This window comes from Ambystoma mexicanum, chromosome 11 (assembly GCF_040938575.1).
Source record: "Ambystoma mexicanum isolate Mex_15411 chromosome 11, UKY_AmexF1_1, whole genome shotgun sequence".
Taxonomy (NCBI): domain Eukaryota; kingdom Metazoa; phylum Chordata; class Amphibia; order Caudata; family Ambystomatidae; genus Ambystoma; species Ambystoma mexicanum.
This window is the reverse complement of record NC_090934.1, coordinates 965,374,501-965,399,174: the sequence shown is the minus strand read 5'-3', so window position 1 is coordinate 965,399,174 and position 24,674 is coordinate 965,374,501.

Here is a 24,674-nt window from a genome sequence, read left to right as displayed (position 1 = left end):
ATCCTGCCGACCTCCTCCTCTACTGGTCGACAACCAATTGGAGTATCCCGAATATGTGATTCCAGGTATAAACGGGGTCAGCTTCAATACCTGGTTGAATGGAAAGGATATCCTCCTAGTGAAAGAACCTGGGAGCCACTTTCTAATCTCAAGGCCCCTCGACTACTCAGAAGATTTCACCTTATACACCCGGGCAAACCTGGTGGAACAGGTTTTCGGAGCAGGCATGCTGTCATGACCCACAGAACGCGCCCCTTCTGGACTTCCTGGTCCTTATCGCGACGGGGCTTGTATTCATTGTTTCTTCCAACATGGCTGTATCACATAACACGCCTCGCACCAGCCTTCACGGCGGACGTTGTACGTCCCATAAATGTGCCACACCCCCGCGGCCCCACGCGTCTCAATGCTATTGCGAAGTAGCGACCAGGCGTGTGCTCCGTAGCTCGTGGTATTGTATCCTTTGCTTCTTCCAACTTACCCCTTCCTAGTTCCTTGCCTTCCTTTCTTGGTTCCTGGACTTGTGTGCTTGTTGCGCACCCTGTTACTTTCCAGAACTCCTGGATCCCTGCATCCCGGAACCTTGAACGCACGCTGGAGTCGGAAGAGACTCGTGTAGCTTTATTCAAGACTCGATCAGTTTGCAAGAAGGCATCAACCAAGAAATCCAGCAAAGATCGAACTCGGGTGAGAAGGGGGGACCTCCTTGACAGTTGTTGTGTTGTATTGGGTAATTTCCACCTGGAGGAAATCCCTAAAAACAGGGTCCCAAAGGAGGCCATTGTTGCACCTGCATCAAGGGTGTCCCTTCCTACGCTCCTCCAGTCACCAGTCTGCTGTGACCATTTTGTGGTCTGACCAGGTCACTGTCTCCACCCTTGGCGACCATACTATGACCTCTTGCTCGTTAGGTGCCAACTGCTATTAGGTTGAAGTCCCCTCCCACCATTAGCATGCCCTCCCCGCACTCCTCCAGTTCCAAGAAAACACTTCTCAGGAATGCCAACGGGTGCGTGTTCGGCGCATATATGAATGCCATGGTGATTAGGTGTCCCTCGTTCCGACCTTTGAGTGCCACCGGCCTGCCACCAAAACCCCTCTTAACTTGTACCTCCCTCAGTTGCATGGATTTCGACAGGACTATCCCTACACCCTCTTTTTTGCTTGTCTTGTGTGAAGCCCAAAGGTCTGCCCCACTGTTGGCCCTGCAAGGGGACAGTCCTGCCCCTGCCTATAGTGTGTCTCTTGTAGGAAAAGCACCTCTATATTGGCTTTGTGGAGCATGTTTGATTTGAGTGACCTTTTATTCAGTGAATTTAGCCCCTTTATGTTTAGTGTTGCTACTTTTCGGTTAGCCATCTTCCCTTTCTCATTTCATCTCCGTGTGTCGACCTTCAGTGAGCCCTTTCCCCCGATATGAATGTGAGATTTTGCTTCATTCCCCTTCCCCTCTCTCGGCATGTGTATCCCTTTCCCTTCCCCTCTGTCTTCCTCCGTTCCACTTACGTTGTTCCTTCCTTTCTGTGACCCCTTTCCAGCCCCGTTTCCTCTTCCCTTCCCCTCCATTCCCTCCCCTCCCACTACCCTATTTGGCGTTCGGCCTCCTGTTGTCCTATCTACGGGCATTCTGGCTGAACCACCATGGTAATGGTCCCTGTCCTATTCTTTCTTGCTCCACACTTTGTAGCTTCCCCCGTGGTGCGCCCTTTACAGCCTCAGTTACCACTCTTTCCCCTTTCCCTCCCCCCTCCGCTCCTGGTGTAACTCTACTTGGGCATTTCCCTCCTTCCCCCTCTACCAGGTCTGTGGTATTCCGTCATCTTCCCTTCATTATGCTGATCAACAGTAACAAGGCAAGTGCCCTTAACTTTGTAAACTTAACTGTGTTTAATACCCCCCACCAACGTTTTATCCCCCGTTTGCTTCATAGGCATGACTGTAACCTTGTTAAGTGAGGCCCACAACTTGAGCTCGATACGCCCTTTTGTTTAGTCCTTTGGCAGCCAGGAGCGACCTTTCCCTTCAAGTCGCCCCTTGCCTAGGGTGCATCCTTGGGCCTCTAGGTTCACGTCTTTTGGGTAGCTCTAACCCTCCCCCTTCCATCGGCTGGTCTCGGGTCTGTCCTGTTAAGTCCTCAATGGTCTTCATGATATCCTCTTTGTGTATCAGGTGGTGTCTTCCCCCCTTCTATTTCGAATATGAGCGCAGAAGGGAAATCCACATCTATATCGTATCCCTTTGTCCTGGAGCCACCTTTTTGAGCCACCTTGTTAGAGGGCCAGATTTTTTGCGTCTCAGGAGGGTTTGTGCGAATAGTTCCTGAAATATGGTCACCTTGGAGTCCTCGTAGTCGATCGTCCCCATTCTTCTTGCTTTCTCTAGGATTTCAACCTTGTCTCGATAGGAGTGCAACTTCGGGAGCACAGATCGGTGTCCCCTTGCGCCCCCTCCTGCCCTGTGGACCCGGTCTATGCCCACATGCTCACTGTCTTTCACCCCACAGACCATTCACATTATTTCTTTTATTTTTCTTTCGAGTCCAGCCGGGGATTCCCCCTCTTTTTCTTATAATAGAAAGAAGCTGAGGTTATTGCGCCTCTCATGGTTCTCAATATCATCCACTTTCAGCCCTAAAGCATACACGTTCCTTTCGTTGTCACGGAGGCAAACCTCTCTTTGGGACTCCAATACACATGCTGATACTTGATTAGCTTCCACACCCTCCAGTCTTTCTTCCAAGGTGACCACCTTTGCGGATAGGTCCGCCACCTTGGCCCCAATGTCTGTGCGCATTCCACGTATTTCCTCCAATATTATTTGGATGTTGCTCTGTATGGCCCTTATTTCTGTGGCACATGGGTGAGATTCCCCGTCCATTTCTTCTGCTGCCATTGCTCCCTCGTCTGTGTATTCAAACCACCTTCCAACTCATTCACTTGGTGTGAGTCTGCCGCTCCTGGGCGCTCTCCCTGGTGTTCTCCTTTTGCTTCACATTCCTTTGTTTAATTCTCTCACAGCCAGGATGTCTCGCGTCTCCTGTGGGGGGGGACCCTTCTTTCTCCTCTCTCCTGGCACCTTCACCGCTGGGCCTTTGTGTCCCTCTTCGCTCCTCGTCATCAACTGTTCTGGGGCGGGCTCTGTGTCCCCGGGGTTTCCATACCCTCCTCCTTCTCTCCCCTTCCGTGGTGCACCTTTTCTGGTCTTTCACTGGTGCTCCCCGCTCTATAGCAAAGCCAGTGTACCCCGGGGGGCTGTTGGGGATGCCTCCTGTATCCCGCTTCAGCTTCAGGGGGACCAGTGCGCTGCCTGTGTTGTCCTTGTCCTCTCTGCCCTTGTGCCTTTATGTTGTTCTAATCAGTCCTCCTTATTATGCCTGGGGGGGGACATCTCCCCTTCTTGGCCCATGCACGCTACTGGACTTTGGGGGTGGGAAGCTGTTCCTCTCCCCCCTGCCTTCTTCCACTACACTGTGCCTTGGCCCTTCACTGCTGTCTCTCTTGAGGTCCCTTGGGAACTCTTCCTCTCTTGTTTTTTCTCCCCCCCCCCCTGCCTCCATGGTTCCTTACAGCTGGACGGGGGGACTCACTGTGTCAGCAGCGGGCTGCTGCCTTATTGCTGGACTCGGTCATCACTCCAGCCAAATCCACAGCCTTTAACGTCAGAATTGCAAATGCAAAATCAGAATCTAAAGAACTGTTTGACATTTCAAGGAACTTTCGACCCAGCCACTAGAACGCAAGAACTAGTGAAAGACGAAACTTGGTGCTTGAGCGTCCGAACAGCCATGTTCAAAAAATAGATCTCTTGCAGGAAAAAAATCAACTCCCACTACAATGCCCTGCCTGAAGCCCACTTGCCCAGCTCTCCAATAAAACACCTGGACACCAAGGATAAAAAGTGCTTCTCCTTCAGAGAAGTAACTGAGACAGAAGTGTTAGGCAGAATCCTGTGCAATGCCCTTAGGGACCACTACACACAATTACGACTACAGGTGGCAATACAAGTTTTACCTTTGGTACAAGCCTGTACTACTATGTCAGAGTGGTAGCAGTGGCGGAGCAGCCAGGCTTATCTCAAGAGTATATGAGCAGTAGCAGAGATTACACAAAGGGACCACAATTACTATGACTCAAGGTTTCAGGTAGAAAAATATAAGTACATTTATTTTTAAACCATTTGTTATAAACACAACACTTCTATTAAACTTAAACAAAAACCACACGTTAAATATACTACAACTAACCAATTCACTTTGTACAGTAAGTCTCAAGGTAAGTACCCTGTGTTTGAATGAACCGTTGTTACGAACAAAACACGTTACCAAAAGTACTTTGATATTGTCAATGTTCGGAAGCAAAAGTTATAAGAAGGAGGGAAGACAAGGGGTTCACACAGTTTCCTCAAGCAGAACACAGTACCTTGTTCCAATGGTGCTGCTGGTGCCCTGGCAGTTGTTCCTGTTGGTTTCCCACAGACCCACGATTCCTGGAGCTTTGTTGTGAAGGAGGACGCCTGAAGAGGGTTTGCACCACACAGGGATGAGGCCGGCAGCAGCGACGAGGAATAAAAGGTGTGCTCCTTACAAACAGGAGAGGCTCTTCAGATGGCTATCCAGACCACTACAGCAGCGTGCGCGATTTCGACCAAGGAAGAGGATCCTCTGGCTGTGGAAGATGAGCTGGTTATCCCCACCAAGCTCAAGGGAAGAAGACTCCGGACTGGATCTTCTCTAAGTCGTTGAAGGGAAGATAGCTCAACACTGCAGCAGGGCTTCACCGGGACAGGGTAGTTGCAGCAGCCGTCGTTCTATCCACTTCTCTTTGGTTCCTTGTAGTTCCAGTGGCGACTCGCTGACTTCTAGCCCAAGAGACCTACCTTTTATGCGAAAAACCCCCATTCACAAAGCCTGGCTGTCAATCACCCAGCAGGGGGGTTGTCCAGCCCGGACAACTACCCTGGACAATCATGACAAAGTGCAACTTGGGTTTCCTAGGATACCCTGTGCAGGGGGTGACTACACCCCTCCCTCACATTCAGCCCACCTAGACACCCAGGCGCCTTGAGGAGGGCTTCTGAGCAGAAGCCCGCCAAAAGACAGTGAACAAAGAAGGCAATCCTAGTTTGCCACACAAAGTAAAACACAAGAAGGACTTTAACAAAAAGAAATGGCGAATAAACCCAACCGGAGCCAAAAGAAAGACGATTTGGTCAAGCGGGTTTATGTTCGAGGGTAATATAATAGCCAAGAACAGTACAAGTTTATCTAATATAATCGTGGTAGAAAAGTTAGGGTAGATACCACTGCCACCAGCCAAGTCTAAATGTTAAGAGTGAAACAATGCTCTAGGAGGTACAGATAAAAAGGGATACGAATTAACCCTTTCCAGTACTCCATGGAAGATGGGGTGTACTGGATATGTGGTAGATGAAGAAAAGGGGTTCACCCAGTTTCCTCAAGCAGAACACAGTACCTTGTTCCAATGGTGCTGCTGGTGCCCTGGCAGTTGTTCCTGTTGGTTTCCCACAGACCCACGATTCCTGGAGCTTCGTTGTGAAGGAGGACGCCTGAAGAGGGTTTGCACCACACAGGGATGAAGCCTGCAGCAGCGACGAGGAATAAAAGGTGTGCTCCTTAAAAACAGGAGAGGCTATTCAGATGGCTATCCGGACCACTACAGCAGCGTGCGCGATTTCGACCAAGGAAGAGGATCCTCTGGCTGTGGAAGATGAGCTGGTTATCCCCACCAAGCTCAAGGGAAGAAGACTCCGGACTGGATCTTCTCTAAGTCGTTGAAGGGAAGATAGCTCAACACTGCAGCAGGGCTTCACCGGGACAGGGTAGTTGCAGCAGCCGTCGTTCTATCCACTTCTCTTTGGGTCCTTGTAGTTCCAGTGGCGACTCGCTGACTTCTAGCCCAAGAGACCTACCTTTTATGCGAAAAACCCCCATTCACAAAGCCTGGCTGTCAATCACCCAGCAGGGGGGTTGTCCAGCCCGGACAACTACCCTGGACAATCATGACAAAGTGCAACTTGGGTTTCCTAGGATACCCTGTGCAGGGGGTGACTACACCCCTCCCTCACATTCAGCCCACCTAGACACCCAGGCGCCTTGAGGAGGGCTTCTGAGCAGAAGCCCACCAAAAGACAGTGAACAAAGAAGGCAATCCTAGTTTGCCGCACAAAGTAAAACACAAGAAGGACTTTAACAAAAAGAAATGGCGAATAAACCCAACCGGAGCCAAAAGAAAGACGATTTGGTCAAGCAGGTTTATGTTCGAGGGTAATATAATAGCCAAGAACAGTACAAGTTTATCTAATATAATCGTGGTAGAAAAGTTAGGGTAGATACCACTGCCACCAGCCAAGTCTAAATGTTAAGAGTGAAACAATGCTCTAGGAGGTACAGATAAAAAGGGATACGAATTAACCCTTTCCAGTACTCCATGGAAGATGGGGTGTACTGGATATGTGGTAGATTGACTAAGTAAAGTCAATGGTAACTTTACCTTTTTCTGGGGGACGGTAGTCGCCTCAGAAATGGAGTCGGGTGAGTCTGAACGACAACCCTGTGCCACTGCACAGAAGGTGCTGGGTGACACACACAAAGAAGGGGGCTACTGAAGTGGTGTACTCCAGAGCCCACAATCACAAAGAAACAGGTAGAAACACATAGCAAAACACAGGTAAGAGTGGGGGGAAAGCTCACACTCTTACCAAGTGAAAAGATAAACTCCAGAAGTCCAGCAAAGTTGCTGGGGGACTCACTAGGTGAGGGAAATTAGCCATGAAATGAGAATTCTCCCTAACAAGAAGTATTAGCCCTCCTTAAACAAATTAAACCCTCCAATTGCAAGGGTGATGTCTGCCCTGCCAATCTTTTTAAAGATTGCACAGACACACTAGCTCCAATTCTGAAAGCCTTCATTAACGCCTTTTGTGCATCTAGAATCGTTCCCTCACACCTTATATTCAAATACAACATTTCCTCGCAGAGAACAGCATCCTCGGAAAAAGGCAATTAGGTATCTGCCAAGGTCACAGAACCAAATCTTCCCTACTGGATCTGAAGAACCAACTAGGAAAAATAATGGATGAAGGCAAGCCTGCGCTACTCGAGCTCCTCGACTTGTCGGCAGCGTTTGATCTTATCGACCTCAAGACCCTCTGCAGACAACTCAGGAAGGCAGCCCAATTCTCCCCTGAAGCAACATCCTGGATCACCTCCTTCCTTGGAGAGTCATGAAAGTGTTTTCAGATCAGGCTTGCGCTGCACCAACCACCATCCATTGCACCTTGCCCACATTATACAATATTTTCACTCTACAATGACTTGGACAATAGCGGCATAGCATACACAAACTAGGCTGATGACACACAAGTCCTCCTCCCCCTTGCTGGTTCCTATGAAACAGACACGGAAACACTGTCCAAAACTTATGCCACCATCCAAGCCTGGACGGCAGCTAATGGACTGTGTCTCAACAGGGGCAAAACAGAAATCCTCCTGGTAAGCCCCAAGGACATTCTCAACAAGCTTGACACTCAATACAGCTCCTTCAACATAGAGAACACCCAAATCACTGTCTCACCAGCAGTCAACACCTTGAGGGTTTACATTGACTCATCTCTATCCATGAAGCGCCACGTTAGCACCATCGCTTCCTCGGCAGCACTCACTACCAAAATCATCAATGCTTTCAAACCCTACCTAACTACAAAAAAACGCCTCTCCATAGCCAGAGCTACCATTCGGGCTAGACTGGACTATTTTAACGTCCTAATTTTGGGCACCTCAGCCAAAAACCTCAATAGGCTACAAAATAATTCAGAATAATGCCCTCAAAGCAGCATTAAGCTGTGATCAAACCTACCTAAGTTCCAATCTGGTTTCAATGTTCAAAGTCTCAGCAGAAATAATATACTGTATAAGCCAACACTCTCTCCTACCTGATCTTAAGGGAAGACTCTATCGAAGTGGTAATATGGTAAAGAAGGTGTCAAGAATCCCCCTGAGATCACCGGCGCGACCCAGCACTATAAGGCTCAATCATGAAGGCAATCCCAGGGAAACCTCATGGGGGAAAAAACCCTGCGCTGGGCTGGTAGGGGGCACGGGTCCTGCATTCCCCAAAGCCGCTTGTTGAGATGAAATGGCCTTGATTTGAAGTCCCCGAGATGGATGATGTTGATGCCACCTTTCCGCTCAGCTGGATACAAAAGTAAAAAGTATTACCTCGGAGCTGGAGTTTAGGAAAGATAGAATATAGACCCGGAAAACCTAAATGGCCTTACCCTAGATTGAAGAGGTAGAAGACATGATTATATTGCTGCGGTGAAAGACGTGTCGGCTAGAACCCGCCTCTCTTGTAATTCTAATATCAAAGAATGAATGGAGTCCTGAATAAGAAGGAAATTCGACAAGACCAGATGTGAACAAACGACAAAGAGAGAAACTCGCAAACCTGGGAGACTAAGATGATACAGTGAAGCTAGTGGTAAAGGATTAATCGGGTTGCCGTTGGGTAGATATTCTCTGAGGATCCAGAAAGAGTTAACTAATAAGAGTAGATAGACAGAGATTTAGAACTAAGTACTGTAAATGCCCTAGGATCTCTCTAGGACAGTAGCTACGCGCTGTGTTGTCAGTCGGCCATCTGTATATACTGTTTGCTTCCTCAACAGTGGGGGTGGCTGCTGTTAACCTACTTGGGAAGCCATGTTGGAAGAGGACAATCTAGAGCCAGTGCCCCTGTTGTGTTCCAAAGCTGACGAAACCATCACATAAGCATTCCCAAAAGGGAGCACATCTCCCAAGCAAGAAGATATGCCCACTGGCTCACAGTCTTTAAGACCCAAGCCATTACCCACAGGTGCCATTCACCCACAGTCCCCACACGTATCGGAAAAGATAACCCATGCCACCTACGCCAGACCTAAGCGATCCCACCACTCTAATCAGCTCATCGTCCAGAGCCAAAGCTGGAGGATCAAGCTTCCTATTTGTAGTGCCAAAAAAACTGGAATGCTCTGCCGACAAGGAATGAGACCTCTCACGCAGCATTGCGCAAATCACTCAAAACAAAGCTCTTCAACTAGGTGATCCCGCTTCTCCCAGCTCACATGCTCATCCATCCGAGGAAAGCGCGAAATTCAGCTGGCTTCTCTGTAACCTTGGAACCGGTTGAATGAAAGCTACACATCATGTAAATGTCAATGTGCCCTTGTACTTTCTTGTATCATATTCTTGTTGTTTTCTGCGGTATCTAAGTAAGCCTTATTGTAACAGCGCCACAATGCCTTTATATGTGCTTTATAAATGTTAAAAATAAAATTTTAATGAAATATTCTGGAGAGAACAACCTAAGGATAGGACGCCAGATCCTATAGTTTGTCCAGAGAACACTAAGGGACGATCTTATAGCGAAAGGGGGGAATCACCACCATATGTAGGTCTGTTAAGGTCCCTGCCAGGAAGAAGGTGATCGGGAACCATTGTCCCTACTATGGATAGGCAGACAATGGGAGATGATTGTGGTATAGGGTTTACGCAGTTTCTCGTATTGAAGAAGGGAGGGGCAAGACCACAGTACATTCCTTGGCCACAAATGGACAAGGATAATTTAAGGTGCAAACTCCCCAGTTTAACGACAGGTGTGGGAAAATGGATTCATGAGTTAGAGAAAATGACCAGAGGAAATACTCTGGCAATAGGGGAAATTAAGGGTCTCCTAGCAGCTATTCTTGGGGAGAGAGCCGATGACATTTGGATGAGAGCAGGCTATTCGAGTGTCACGGCACAAAACACGGCGCACGATGGAGCGCCATTTAATAACTGTAGGGCAGATGTTTGGAGAGCCCTTACAGTACAATATCCTGACATGTCAGATAAGGGTGCGATTATGGCACAAAAGATGAAAGAAGATGAAGATCAGCTTGCTTATATTCAAGACATTCAAGAACGCTGGTCTCTTGAAATGCGTGAGCCATGGAGTAAAACATTGACAGTATTTTACCACATGTGGTGGACCTTCCCTAAAGTAAGGGAGTTTTGGACCCAATGCCTCGCTACTATAAAAGACATTACCCAAGTGATTATCCCGCTGACACCCGAGCAGGTCCTCCTGGGGATCCCGCACCCAGACGCTTACCCGAGAACAGGGAGCCACGCTGATAACTCAACTCTTGTTGGCTGCCAAAATCACGGTAGACCGCACCTGGAAAACTGTGGAAGGCCCCCTAATGCCCCTATGGTGGATTAAACTCTGGGACATTCTAATAGCCGGAAAGGTCACGGCAGCCAAGGTGGGCAGACTCCACCGATTCTCTGACACTTGGGCCACGGTCCTAAACTATGGGCCTCATCACGACTTTGGCGGTAACCCTTAAAATCGGCGGATATGCTATTAGCGCCGATTTTAAGGGCCCGTCGGATCACAAACCCAAATACCGCCGGCGCCATTACAGCCGGCGCAAGTACAGCCGGCTGTACAAGCGCCGGCCATAACAGCGCCAGGACCCATTTGCGCTAAAACATCAGGAATCACGAGTCCGGCGTTGGCGCTATTAGCGCCATAAAAGCAGCGGACAATCCGCCGAAAATACCTCCAGCAAAAAGCTGGAGGTAACAGAACACAGGCCACAGCAATAAGGACCCAGGTGGAACCACTGCAAATCAGAGGCCTACAAAGGACCCACCCATGCACAACACACCCTCCCCAACACCATTACACCAGCAGGAGCAGGGAGGAGACAGCAATAAGGACACAGGTGGAACCACTGCAAATCAGAGGCCTACAAAGGCCCCACCCATGCACAACACACCCTCCCCAACACCATGCTGCCATTTGGAGCTGGGAGCCTTGATGTTGACTTCTAGCTGCTGCGTCTGGAGCTACAGAGGCCAGCCAACCAGGCCAGGGCCCTGTGAGTGCAGGGGTCAGTGCGGATGAGGAAAAGGAGTCGGAGAGCAGCACCAGCAAGGCAGCCAGCAATCCCCAGGGTCAGGCCAACATCCTGGGCCCTGACTGATGGTCAGTTGGTGACAGATTATCTGCTGGACAGGGCGACCATCAGCCAGTAGCTGGACACAATCCAGGGTGACATTGGCAGCCGCATAGCCACCAGCACGGCAGTACCTCCCCTAGTGAAGCTTGTGTCTGTGCTTCAATTTCTTGGGACTGGCAGCTACCAACATACCGTTGCCATGATGCATGGAATGTGCCAGTCCACATTCAGTGCCATGCTGGGACAGGTGCTTGATGCACTTTTGAATCATGTGAACAAACACATTGCATTGCCAGCCACACAGGCACAGCTGCACCAGCTGAAGTGTCAATACTATGCCATTGCCCAAGTCACGAATGTAATAGCAGCCCTGGACTGCACACATGTGGCACTCGTACCACCCCAGGCACATGAGGCCGCCTACAGAAACCGGAAACAGTACCATTCCCTCAACGTGCAGATGAAATGTGGTCCCGACCACACCTTCATCCACTTCTCTGCCCGCTACCCAGGATCCACCCACGACTCCATGGTCCTGCGCAACAGTACCCTGCCGGCGTACATGAAAAGGCATTGAGGGCAAAACACGTGGCTACTGGGTGAGTACAAATGTATACCATAAAGCATGTCAATCCACAACAGATGATGCCTGTCACAGGATCCATCATTCACAATAGGCAGCAGCATTACTGTAGCATACACATTCAAGCACCTTGCATGATAAACCTCGGACATGTGCAACACAGCAGAACACACCCATGCAGGATGTACGACATGTGGCGGCACAGTGACATATAGAAGCCCCACCACAATAAAGCCTCCTGTGTGCGTAGCACCATGGCTCCCAACACTGACACAGTACAGAATTCCAACCCTGCCCACCCGCCAATAATTAATTTTCAAACCATAAGCTGGCACAACCACAAACGCACCACACATAAGTAGGCCGAGTAATGACAATGTTCATCCCACGAACACTGTCCCTAAAATGGCCAGGGAAATGCATGGAGAACAGTACAAAGCAGTGGCAACCAGCAAATGCAACTGTAGCCAAAGGGATTTGCAATGACACATGAGGCAGCCACTTCTGTCATGCAGAAGTAGATGGAAGTGCCCCCTTATCCTGCGACAACTTAATGAGTACTGTTACATACAGATACATAGGCGTACCAAGTGGAGAGTACCCCATTGATTCAATCGTGCCCGTAGGACAGCACACTCCACAATGTTATAGGCCAAATGATATAAAAGGCAAAATGACACTGATGACAGATCCCTGTACACCCACTGGACTTACCTTGTCCCCACACCGTCTTCCTCTCCCGTGCAGGTGAATCTGCATATGCCCAAGACACGTGGCACATGACCCCTGTGCGTCACCCACACACGGCGGTGGAGCGGGCATACAACCTTGCCCATGCCCGTACACGGATCTGCGTGGAGAGAGCATTTGGACTAGCGAAGGCACGCTTCCGGTGCCTTGACCGCACGAGAGGGGCAATGATGTATGCACCAGAATAAGTAGGCTAAATTGTACTGACATGTGCCATGCTGCACAACATCTGCTGTCGCAGAATTGTGCCACTGCCCCCTGATGCTCATGTGCATCCACCTGAGGATGGTAGTGAGGGCGATGAAGTGCCAGAATGTGTTGCACATGCACAAAGGATTGGGCTGAGGGAGGGGAGGTTGGCCAGACATGGATTGATGGATGGATTATTTGTTACGCTCACCTAGCTCCCACAGAGGCGTCGATCGGAACTGGACAGCTGCGGTCTCCACCAATGTGACGCGTAGGGCCGAGATGACGGACTGGACTGGCCCACCTAGCTTCGTTTGCTTGGCCCGTAGGAATATTCTTCTGCAAATGGAGAAAGGGAATGAACCACCCGTGGAGTTGAGCGTAAATCCCCCCACCCCTGCTGTTCTCCCCACAGATCACCTTTGATGTCCCCTCTTATAGTCTCACGTGATGGTTTGAAAAGATGAGCTCTCCATCCTTCATTGAGCGCAAGGGCGCGTTGATAACCAGTTGCTTCACTGGCTCGAAGGAATTGGTGAGTTCCAGAACAATATTGACTCCGAGATTCCCGGCAAGACGCCGTAAGTATAAAGTTCGTAAGAGTTCACATACCTGACTTTCACTCTTGTCCGATTCCTTGCAGGTGGCAGCTTGACCATAATGAAGAGTTCCTCGTGGCAACCGGTAGTATTCTGGTAAGGATTTGTATTTTCCAACACAGTTCGATAAAATAATGTCAATATGTAACCTGTTGCTTTCTCCCTTATTCAGGCGCTGAGAGAAAGTATGAAGTCTTGGGGAATAATACCTCCGGCGGTAAAATCAGGTAAGTCTATTGTGGTGAGGAGGGTTCCCCTTGTTAGTCCCTTTGTTTCACCTTGCTGTCCTTTTGTTTCCCCTTAGGGGCCGGGGTTCGGCGAAGATGCAGTGGAAGCTGCGCTGACCCGTGAAGAGGACTAGTACCCCCGGTGGTAAAATCAGGTAAGTCTATGGGGGGGTAACTAATATTCCTCTGTGTATTCCCTTGGCTCACCTTGCTGTTCTTGTCTTCTGCTTAGGTGCCGGAGTGCGCGGGAACATGCAGGAGGATGCGGTGGAATGTGAAGATGCTGCGAAGGCCGGTGAGTTCAGCACGGCGCTGCAGCAGGCAAGGCGACACGCATAAAATAACTTCTTTCTTCCAGCTCGAAGGCGCGATGGATCGGGAATTCAGGTAAGGATCAAAGGTATTGCTCTTGTTCTAACCTTTTCTCCTTCTTTCTCCCTTTTTCTCGGAGCTCCAAACTCGAGGCGGGCGTGGCAGAAGGCTGGATGCCGACTTGCAGGCACGGTGAGGATTACGCTGCTGGATGCAGAATAACGCGAAGCGTGTGCTGCTCTTTGGGCGTGGTTTAAATAGCCTCCAAAGTAGTCCCAGGTAACTATTCCACCCCAGCCCCGGCCGAGTAAAATAAATAGTCCCTAAGTAAAGTAGTCCCTTCCAAGCCTCTTTTGGCTTGGAGCTCTTGCAGCATGATCTACATCAGGTAAGTTTGCAGCATGGTCTGCATCAGGTAAGTTTTAATCTATGAGCCTGGCGCCTATGGCGCCAGAACTGGACCCAAATAGCCCCTAGCAGGAGTTGTTGGGCTTGCTTAGGATAACTTGATGCCTGCTTCCGGGGTTGCTGGACTTGGTCTGGGTCCCCGGGGGTAGGCATCATGACAGCACTCCCCCCCCCCAAGGCCCCACCTAAAGTCGTTCTTCCCTGTGGTTTCGGTTTGTCTGGGAAATTTCGGTGGAATTTTTTCACCAATCGGGGTGCATGAACATGGTCACTAGGTCCCCATGACCTTTCCTGTGGCCCGTAACCTTTCCAGTTGATTAAATAAAAGAGTTTTGACTTTATCAGCTTGGAGTCCAGGATGTCCTTAACTTCAAATTCGGGTTCTCCGTCTACAAGGATAGGGTCTGGTGGCTTGGTTAGTCTTGTCCCTGGTTGCACTGGCTTCAAAAGTGACACATGAAAGACGGGGTGAATTTGCATATTAGTAGGTAAATCCAACTTGACAGCCACCGGGTTGATAATGGCCTTAATAGAGTAAGGTCCCAAATATCTGGGGTTAAAGGTCAGTGTTCCTTTTAGAGGTATATGTTTTGTGGCTAACCATACTTGGTCCCCTATCTGGTTTTGTGGAGTATCACTTCTATGCCGATCAGCATGTTTCTTGTATTTTTCTTTCGCCTGTTTTAAATGTGTAGTTGCTTCCTTAAAGGCTTGTGTAATCGTAGCGTGCAGATGGTCCACTGCAGGCATTTGTAAGTGTTGGGGTGAGTCAAGGTCTGAGGTTCAAGGATGGTGCCCATATAAGGTATAAAAGGGGCTTTGTCCAGTTCCAGAGTGTACTGAATTATTGTATGCATATTCGGCGAGCCAAAGTATGTCTTTCCAATTACTCTCAGTCTGATGTAACATACAACGCAGGTATTGTTCGAGAGTCTGGTTGGTCCTCTCCGTTTGACCATCGGTCTAGGGGTGGTGACTGGTCGATAACCTCACATCAATTTGCCCCAATTGACAGCATTTCTTCCAAAAATGTGAAATGAATTGACTGCCCCGGTCAGAGACCAATATGGACGGAAATCTGTGTATGCGAACAATGTTTTCGAGGAACTCCTTGGCCAGGATTGAAGCTGAAGGTATTCCTTTTAAAGGAATAAAGTGGGCCATCTTAGAAAAAAGATCCACAATAACTAGAATGGTGTTAAATCCATTGCATGGGGGTAGATCAGTAATAAAGTCTAACGATAAGGTGTGCCATGGTGTACGCGAAATGTCTAAAGGTTGTAAGAGTCCAGCTGGTTTTTTCTTTTGACTTTTGTTTTGGGCGCAAATGCCACAAGACATTACAAATGATTTAATATCCTTTCGCCAGGTGGGCCACCAGAATTGTCTTTTAATTTTAGCTTCAGTTTTTGCAATACCTGGGTGCCCCTCCATTAGGGTATCATGATAACGGGAAATGACTAGCTCTTGTAGTTCCTTGTGTGGCAGAAATAGCTGCCCTTGGTAATAAGGCAGATCTTTGGTGACAGAGTAGTCCAGGTCTTTTTTTACCCAGTCCTGCAGGGCTTTAGGATCAAAGAGTTGCTGGATCTTTACCTGAATGTCCTCTAGTGCCTGTAGAGTAGTCATGCCAAGAATTCTTTGTTCGGAAATTATAGGTACTGGTTCTGGGTTCACTTCTGCCTCTCCCATCCCTATTCGGGATAAGGCATCTGCTTTACCATTCTTACAACCTGGTCGATAGGTTATTACGAAATCGAACTCGGCAAAGAACAATGCCCATCGGAGTTGACGTGACGATTGGGCCTTGGCTGTTTTTAAAATACTGTAAGTTCCGGTGATCGGTGATCACAGTAATGGTATGCCTGGCACCGAGAAGATAGTGCAGCCAAGCCTTGAAGGCGGATTTAATGGCTAATAACTCCTTGTCGGTAACCGGATAGTTTAACTCGGGTGCCGAGAACTTTCTGGACCAAAATGCTACTGGATGAAGCTGGCCAGTTTCAGGGTCCTTTTGAGACAGGACAGCTCCCATGGCTAGACTGGATGCATCAGTTTCCACTATGTATGGAAGTTCAGGGCGTGGGTGCTTTAATACAGGTGATATGCTATGATATGGCATTTGTAATGTGCCTATACACAAGTGTTTCAAGGCACGACGAGGCAGGGGGGGGGACAAGGGGAGAACAGACAACGATCCTACTAGGCCAGGTGTCATTCAGATCGCGCAAGGGTAGAGGGACTGGGAAAACTGCAAGGGGACGGGGAGAGGGGAAGTGCAGTACATGGTTAGTAGAATACAAGATAAATAATAGGGCCCGCTGGTGGCAAGTGCAAGGTAAGTGCCGGGAGAAGGGCCTGTAGGATACAGAGACAGTTCCGTAGTGCAGGTAGGCAGTGCAGGGAAGAGTGGCAGGGCCAAGGACCGAGATCGGTGAGTGGCCAGTTGCAGATTCAGTGCAGGTTCAGTGATTTTAGCAGGGGAGAGAGGGAGAGAAAGCGGAGGCAAAGAGGAAGGTTTTGAGGTGCTTCCGGAACCGGAGATGGTTCTCCTCAAGTTTCAGGGAGGCAGGCTGGCTGTTCCAGAGGGAGGCCCCTGCTGCGGAGAGAGATCTACCCCCAACTCGTTGCTTGGAGAAGCGGATGACCCTGAGGTAGTTGGAGGTGGATAAGCGAAGAGCTCGAGAAGGAAGATATTTCGGAAGAGAGAGTTGAAGGTATTTTGGCCCAAAGCCCCAGAAGGCCTTGTGGACAATGCAGAGGGTTTTGAACTTAATCCTCGCGGCCACTGGGAGCCAGTGTAGCGATTTCAGTCCTGGAGAGATACTGTCCCTGGGCTTGAGGCCAAGGACAAGTCTCGCAGTCCTGTACTGGATGAGTTGCAAAGGGCGGAGAGTAGAGGCAGGAAGATTTAGATAGAGGCTGTTACAGTAGTCCAGCTTCGAGAGAACCAGGGCTCTGGAGACAGTGAGCTTCTGGGGGAAGGAGAGGAAAGGAAGGATACCTCTGAGGAGGTGTAGCTGGTATTGTGACTTCTTAGAGACCTCAGATATGTGAGGAGAGAAAGAGAGTGTGGAGTCGAAGATGACCCCGAGGTTTTTTGCCTTGCAGGTAGGAGCAGGAAGAGGGCCAAGGGAGGCCGGCCAGAGAGCTGCAGGGAAGGAGGGAGTGGGTGTGCCGATAAGTAGAATCTCTGTCTTACTGGCATTAAGGCAGAGGTCGTTGGCGGCACACCATTCCTGGATAGCAGAAAGACAGTCGGAGATGAGGGAAGGGGAAGAGGAGGCGGAGGGTAGCCTGAAAATGAGCTGGGTATCATCCACATAGCACTGGAAGTTGGGACAGAGAGCGGCGATGCGGGGAGCAAGAAGTGCCAGGTACTGGTTGAACAGCCAGGGGGAGAGAATTAGATCCCTGGGGGACACCACAGGTAGAGAAAAAGATGTCAGAGAGGAAGGAACCCAGTTGGGTTGGAGGGAGTGGGTGTGCCGATAAGTAGAATCTCTGTCTTACTGGCATTAAGGCAGAGGTCGTTGGCGGCACACCATTCCTGGATAGCAGAAAGACAGTCGGAGATGAGGGAAGGGGAAGAGGAGGCCGAGGGTAGCCTGAAAATGAGCTGGGTATCATCCACATAGCACTGGAAGTTGGGACAGAGAGCGGCGATGCGGGGAGCAAGAAGTGCCAGGTACTGGTTGAACAGCCAGGGGGAGAGATTAGATCCCTGGGGGACACCACAGGTAGAGAAAAAGATGTCAGAGAGGAAGGAACCCAGTTGGACCTGGGAGGGTGCAGACGTGAATTTCGCTTTCAGCTCTTGGAAGGCATTTTCAGCTTCTTCAGTCCACATAAAGCATTTATTTTTTCGCAAGAGTGCTGTGATGGGATGTACAACATGTGAAAAATCCGGGATGAATCTGCGGTAGAAATTGGCAAAGCCGAGCATGCTTTGTACTCCTTTAACTGAACTTGGTGATGGCCACTTAAGGGTTGCATCCACATTTCGTGAGTCCATTCGGACTCCTTTTGGGGTCTGGATAAACCCAAGGAATTCAACTTCTGTGGCATGAAAAACGCATTTTTCCAGTTTTGCATATAGTTTGTGCTGGCGCAATTTCTCAAGGACTGCTCGGATGTGCTTCACATGGTCAGATTCTGAAGAGGAGTATACTAGAATATCATCGATATATATACGACAACACAAACGTCAATGAGTTCACGAAGGACATGGTTCATGAAGTATTGGAAGGCTGCTGGTGCATTGCACAACCCGAAAGGCATCACCTGGTACTCGAATAACCCATACTTAGTGTGGAAGGCAGTCTTCCATTTGTCGCCTTCTTTTACACGTACCAGATGGTATGCCCCCCGGAGATCCAATTTAGTGTATATACAAGCGTCCTTCACTTGGTCTAGTAGTTCAGGGATCAGAGGCAATGGGTATCGGTTCTTAACAGTTATCTGGTTCAATGCGCGGTACTCTATGCACGTTCTGAGGTCACCTTCCTTTTTGGGCACGAAGAACAAAGCTGAAGATGCAGGGGACTTGGATGTGCGAATAAAGCCATTGGCAAGGTACTGGTCTAAGTATTGTCGTAGGTGAAGGTTCTCAGGTTCCGTAAGGGCATAGATCCTGCTACAAGAGGGTTGTGCACCGGGTATGAGATCGATTTGACAATCGTACGATCTGTGAGGAGGTAAGGTGTTTGCCTGTTCTTTTTGGAAGACATCCTGGAATTCTTGGTATTCTGGAGGTAGTTGCATGACTGCTGTGGTTACTGTGGCTAGGCCTGCGTTCTGACTTTTCTTTGGGTAACAGGTTTGTGCACAATCCGGGAAGGTTATTCTCTTCTCTCGCCAATCAATCCAAGGATTATGTGTTTCCAACCAAGGTATCCCCAGTATTATTTGGAACTGTGGGGCTTTGATTAGATCAAACACAATAGTCTCTCGATGCCCATCCTGACCCAATAGTGTCATCTCTGCGGTGGAATGAGTTACAGGCCCAGAGGCAATTTCAGTTCCATCGACTGTGGTGATGACATCTGAAATGGTTTTTCGGAAGATACGTAGATTAATCCTGGAAGCCAATTCATAGTCCACATAGTTTCCTACGGCCCCGCTATCAATGTATGCCCTTACTGCGTACATACGCAATGGCTGCCCTGGATCTACGAGGACCATTGGTATGATGAAATGCGAGGTCTGAGTATCCTTCTTCAAGTTCGGCAAGCGGACCTCTACGCTTGTCGGGCGTGGTCGTTTCCCAAGTCTGACTCCATATGGCTTTTATCAGCAGCTCCTACCACCTTCTTGGGTGGTTTTAAAGGGCAATCCCGTAGAAAATGCCCAGAAGTTCCACAATATAGACACAATTGCATTTGCCGTCTCCTTTCTCTTTCCTTCTGGGTTAAGGATCCTTTAACCCCTCCGATTTGCATGGATTCTGAAGCATATGCTCCTTTGGGGTTAGCGTGGGTTTTGACCAACACCTGATTCTCAAACTTGGCTCGATCAGCCTTTCTGTTCTGAAGTCTGTGATCTAATTGGACCACTAAGTCTATATATTCAGCGCAGTGTTGAGGTGGGTTCACAACTTGAGCCAAGACATCCTTGAGTTCTCCTCAAAGCCCTCGATGAAATAACGTGATTCGTTTTACCTCAGGCCATCCAGTTTCCACTATCAACCTATTAAAGGTTGCGATGTAGGATAGAAGGTCCTGGTTACCCTGTCGTAGGGACAAAAGTTCGTTATCCAGGGCCTGTCCTTGGGAGTGCCGGGCAAATGGTCTTTCCATGCTCGTTTGAAAGCCCTGAAAATCCCGAAGAATTGGGTCATCCTGAGTAACTAGTGGAATTGACCAATCAGCTGCACTGCCACTGAGATATGACAATACAAAGGCTACCTTGGCTTGATCGTTTGGGAAGGCTCTAGGTCTGCATAAAAAGTGCAAGCGGCATTGGTTCATAAACACGGCAAACCTTTTAGGATCTCCGGCAAAGCGTTCGGGTGGAGCTAATGGAATATTTCCTGGTAGGTTTATTTGCACAGGGTTACTCGATAACACAGGAGCTGGATTCCCCTCGGAACCAGGTAGGGGTGCTTGTCCAGCCTGGCTTTGCAATAGTTTCCTAGCAAGGTCATCAGTTCGCTCCTTTGACAAAATCAGTTCTCTCCTAAGAGCATTGGTTTCTTGACGGGCGGAATGCACTTCAGCCCTCAGTTCCCCTAGTAATTGGGCCAATTGGTCAGTCTCTGAGGTATCCATCCATAACGCCCGGGTGGGAATTTATGGGTAGGCTTTGCGTTCTGTTACGCTCATCTGGCTGCCACAGAGGCATCGATCGGAACTGGACAGCTGCGGTCTCCACCAATGTGACGCGTAGGGCCGAGATGACGGACTGGACTGGCCCACCTAGCTTCGTTTGCTTGGCCCGTAGGAATATTCTTCTGCAAATGGAGAAAGGGAATTAACCACCCGCGGAGTTGAGCGTAAATGCCCCCACACCCGCTGTTCTCCCCACAGATCACCTTTGATGTCCCCTCTTATAGTCTCACCTGATGGTTTGAAAAGATGAGCTCTCCATCCTGCATTGAGCGCAGGGGCGCATTGATAACCAGTTGTTTCACTGGCTCGAAGGAATTGGTGAGTTCCAGAACAATATTGACTCCGAGATTCCCGGCAAGACGCTGTAAATATAAAGTTCGTATGAGTTCCAATGCCTGACTTTCACTCTTGTCCGATTCCTTTCAGGTGGCAGCTTGACCCTAATGAAGAGTTCCTCGTGGCAACCGGTAGTATTCTGGTAAGGATTTGTATTTTCCAACACAGTTCGATAAAATAATGTCAATATGTAACCTGTTGCTTTCTCCCTTATTCAGGCGCTGAGAGAAAGTATGAAGTCTCTGGGAATAATACCTCTGGCGGTAAAATCAGTTAAGTCTATTGTGGAGAGGAGGGTTCCCCTTGTTAGTCCCTTTGTTTCACCTTGCTGTCCTTTCGTTTCCCCTTAGGGGCCGGGGTTCGGCGAAGATGCAGTGGAAGCTGTGCCGACCCGTGAAGAGGAATAGTACCCCCGGTGGTAAAATCAGGTAAGTCTGTGGGGGGGTAACTAATATTCCTCTGTGTATTCCCTTGGCTCACCTTGCTGTTCTTGTCTTCTCCTTAGGTGCCGGAGTGAGGCGGGAACATGCAGGAGGATGCGGTGGAATGTGAAGATGCTGCGAAGGCCGGTGAGTTCAGCGCGGCGCTGCAGCAGGCGAGGTGACGCGCATAAAATAACTTCTTTCTTCCAGCTCGAAGGCGCGATGGATCGGGAATTCAGATAAGGATCAAAGGTATTGCTCTTGTTCTAACCTTTTCTCCTTCTTTCTCCCTTTTTCTAGGAGCTCCAAACTCGAGGCGGGCGTGGCAGAAGGCTGGATGCAGACTTGCAGGCACGGTGAGCATTACGCTGCTGGGTGCAGAATAACTCGAAGCGTGTGCTGCTGGTCGGGCGTGGTTTAAATAGCCTCAAAAGTAGTCCCAGGTAAGAAGTCCCTAGAACCACACCCGAGTAAAAAATAGTCCCTGTAGAAAAATAGTCCCTTTCAGGCTTCATGTTGGATTGGAGTCATTTGCAGCATGGTCTGCCTGAGGTAAGGAATGACTATGAGCTTGGCGCCTTAGGCGCCAGGACTGATTTCTACTATGAGCCTGGCGCCTAAGGCGCCAGGACTGAACCCAGATAGCCCCTAGCCGGGGCTGCTGAGGTTTTACTAAATGTCTAGATGCCTGCTCCCGGGGCTGATGGGCTTGGTCTGGATGCCTGGGGGTAGGCATCATGACAATATTATATGAATGCGGGCGAGTTTATATTGATATTTATAGGGCAAATGGCTCTGCGAGGTGTGCCGATGGAACCAGAAGTTTTTCTTTATGGGGTGAGCATTCTGTTACCATGGCTACCTGGTTTAGTGGGAAGGACTATGAGAATACCTAATGAGTTTTTGTTCAGACCACAGATACCTACGGGTGAAGACAGGGAGCAGACAATCCCCATAGAATTAGATGTGCCATATTATGAGGGGACATTACGATGCTCGAAGGCACAGATGATAAGGGTAGGCCATGGAGAACAATAATTGCCATTGGGGAAGAGTGCAGGTTAACTGATGTCACTGATGATAACATGTTTAATGATGATCCAACAGATGATGAAGTAATATTTGAAATAAGCATTACGTATTGGATCAGGATAGAGGAAAGGGAGATCCCACAGCGCATGAATATAATGAGACAGCGTGCAGAATATTTTGATGAAGACTTGGAAAAAGAGCCAAGCGTTTTATGGACCACAGGCCCATATGATGTAGGCCTATTAAAGGGAGTGGGAGAGGTTAAGATAAAGTTGAAACCAGGAGCAATTTTACCTCAAGTAAGACAATACTCAATGTCTTGAGAGGCAGATGAGGGGATTTTCAAGACTATTTCAGCATTGATGGATCAATGTAGTCTGGTGCTATCAGAGTCATTGTGTAATACCGCAGTGGATCATTTTAAGAAATCAAAGGGAGGGTTGTGGAGATTTATAAAAGATATGAAACCAATTAACCAGATTGTAGAGGCTGAGTTTTCTTTCATTCCAAATCCGGCAATAATACTATGTAGAATCCCGGTGAAAGCGCAATATTTCACGGTGATTGACTTGGAAAAATGTGTTTTTCTCAATCCCGTTGCACAAAGATTCGCAAGACCTGACTTTGTTTTAATTTCGTCAGATTCGACTAAAGCACACAAGGCTGCCTCAAGGGCACCGTGAGTCTCCATCGATCTTTAATAGAGTCCTGCAGATGGACCTTGGCAATATTGATTTGAAAAGTACTGTAATACAGTATGTAGATGACATTATGATTTGTAGCATGACAGAAGATGAGTGTAGACAAGATTCAATTCAGTTAATGAATATACTTGCAGACAAGGGATACAAGGTAGACAAGGAGAAGTTACAGTATTGCCAATAAGAATTGTTGTACATAGGCCAGTTGATCTCACATGAGGGAAAGAAGGTAACACCAGAAAGGGCTGAAGCAATTATGAAAACTGCAAAACCGCACACGGTAAAGCAGATGCAGCGATTCTTGGGACTGTGTAATTATGTGAGAGCATGGGTGTTTGACTACAGCTCATATACAAGACCCCTTCTGCAGGCTTTAAAGAAAGCACAGATGAATAAAGAAAAAATAGAATGGTCTGAGGAAGTAGACGAAGGATTTGAAAAGCTAAAAAGGCAATTTGCACAGCTCCAGCTTTAGGGATTCCCAGCTATGTTGACGCATTCTTTTTATTTTCAAACAGTGATGGGACAGTTATGACAGTAGTGCTGGCACAGAGAACTACATTGGGGTACAAACCTTTGGCATATTACAGTGGGATATTAGAACCAGTAATGAACTGGCATTTCCTGTGTGAACAGTCATTGACAGCCACAGCGTTTGCAATTGAGAAGTCTGCAAGCATCGCAATGGGCTGTTCTATGAGACTCTTTGTAGAACATGCTTTATTTGCCATTTTGCAGAAACCTAAGGGTACATTGACATATCAGAGGGCTTCCGTGTATGAAGTTATTATATATAATCCATCGATTAAAATGGTCGGATGTAAAATAGTGAACCCTGCCACATTTGTAGCTGAGCCAGTGGCAGAGGGCAAGCATGTGCATGACTGCGCAAATTATGAGGAATTCTATGACAACATCCTGCACGTTAAAGAAAACACGCTGCCAGGAGGGGAGATTCTCTTTATTGATGGTTCTTCAAAAATTGATCAAACACATGGGAAAGGGCATTCAGGGGCTGCTGTAGTGAGGCATAGAGTGAACTGTGAATATGAGGTTGTAGCAACTGCAAGACTACCGTTTCACTTTTCAGCACAAGCAGCAGAATTAGTAGCGCTTATTACGGCGCTTGAAAAACACAAAGGACTGGAAGTGATGATATACAGTGACACTGCCTATTTGACGTGGACTGTACACACAGGGCTAGCATGTTGGAAAAGGATGGGCTACCTCCGAGCGGAGCGGACGGCACTCCAGTGCAGCATGCATCATTATTAAATAGGCTTATTAAAGCACTACAACTCCCAGTAGCCATAGCGATAGTTAAATGTGCAGCAGATGCTAAGCGGATTCATTTTGTTTCTTGCGGGAATGAAGCTGCAGACGCAGAAGCCAAAAGGGTTGCATATTCACCAGACATTTCAAGTTTTGATGTTCCAGAAGTTAAGGAAAAAGTGGCTAAAAGGATGGTGGTACAGGAAGGGTTTAACATTTATCAAGAGCTCAGTTCATGGAAATTCAAGGCAGTACACCACAGGAAGAGAAAGAACTATGGAAACGGAGGGGGTGTTCTTTATCCCCCACAGAAGCATTGTGAGGACAGGGCAGTACCAGAAAGCCAGTGATGCCAGTAGCATTATTAAGGGTAGCGCTTGAACAGCTGCACTGCCCTGTGCATGTAATTAGGGAGAGTCTTGCTGCAGCTATTGCAGAAGACTGGTTTGTACCGAACATGTTAGAACATGTTGCATTTTATGTAGTAAATTGCATCATATGTCAAAT